The following is a 1,575-nucleotide window of genomic DNA, read 5'->3' as shown; positions in this document are numbered from 1 at the left end:
AGCGCATGGGTGCTGGGATGCATCCGGGCATGTGGGGCCTCCAGGGCTGTGGAGTCGGTAGATAAATGTTCCGACTCCGACTCCGACTCCTCAGTTTTTTGTACTTCCGACTCCGACTCCTCTGTATTAATATGCGAATGCGTGCGTTGCGTGCCATATAGTGAAGCACATGAAAAGCATGCTTCTTCACGGTCACTTAGCGTGTTCGTTTTGCGGTTACGTGAGGCACTGCATGCATTGGTCTTTATTCTTACAGTAGAGAAGTCATTAATTATAACTTTTTGTGAATTGGGACATTTAAACTTGCTTTTTTTTTTAATTCCAATCTAAATTTAGTAGGAGTCGGAGTCGGTGCATTGTTTGCCGACTCCGACTCCAGGTACCCAAAATTTCCTCCGACTCCTCGACTCCGACTCCGACTCCACAGCCCTGGGGGCCTCGGCCAGTTAGTGGGCGGCTGGTTGAAGAGGGACGGTTGCCATTTCCAGGGCATGGCAAGCGTGCCCACAGAGAGGGCTCTGAGTGCCGCCTCTGGCACATGTGCCATAGGTTCGCCACCACTGTCCTATATCGTATGAATACAGAGTGTGGAGCGAACTATAGCAGCACCAGTGTCATAGTTTCCCCTTAAATTGCACATAATTTTTACGAGGGCAACACTACTGTGGCTTATGTTTGGGGCAGCAGTTAAAGGCACCAGCCTTAGAAACTCAAAAGGACCGTGAGTTCTACTCTTGCTGACTAGCCTTGGGCCAAATACACTCTCTCGGCCCTAAGAGACAGTGACAAACAAACCGCTTCTGAAATTATGCAAAAAAACCCCAACAAAACCCCCGCAGGGACTAGAATAGAATAAGAATAGCATTAGAATTAGAATAAGGAGCTGGAAGGGACCTTGGAGGTCTTCTAGTCCAGCCCCCGTCTAGAAAGTCTCTGAGAATTGGACAAGATTGGACAGGGAAGGAAAAAGAATGTGACTAAGCAGAGGTGGCCCCTGTTAGTACTTGGATAAGGGACCACTAGGTAATCCCAAGGTTAAAGTTCAAATAACTTCTAAGACAGACATGTCAAACACAAGGCCAGGGGGCCGGATGCGGCCCGCAACGTGGTTTCATGTGGCCCGCAAAGCCATCCTGGAAACAGTGAGGGAACGGCCCCCACTGTCTTGGCCCTGGACCCGGCTGCCCGGGAGCCAATGTACAATTTTGTGGTGGCCATCTATGCTGAAACACATTCAGTCTTAGCTCCACAAGGCCGTCTGGAAACAGCGAGGAACCAGCCCCTGCTGTGTCGGCCCCACCCCGGGTGCATGCTGGGGAGGTGTCACCCTTTGTGAGGAATGAAGAAATGGACCTTGCCTTGGCGCTTGCCCCGGTCCCCCCCCCCACCTTCTGCCAGAGACCCTCAGATCTGTTCCACTCCTGCCCAGGCCCCCACAGGCACCCTTGATGCGAACGATGTCGAGCTGGCCACACCCACCCAATAGGCCACACCCACTCCATCCACACCCACCCAGTAGGCCACACCCACCCTGGCTACACCCACCTACCCCCACCCCGAGGGCAACCGCAATGC

Source organism: Protobothrops mucrosquamatus, unplaced genomic scaffold, assembly GCF_001527695.2.
Source record: "Protobothrops mucrosquamatus isolate PMUCROS unplaced genomic scaffold, P.Mucros_1.0 scaffold10657, whole genome shotgun sequence".
Classification (NCBI taxonomy): domain Eukaryota; kingdom Metazoa; phylum Chordata; class Lepidosauria; order Squamata; family Viperidae; genus Protobothrops; species Protobothrops mucrosquamatus.
The sequence above is the reverse complement of the archived record's forward strand: the minus strand, read 5'-3'. Positions refer to the sequence as shown.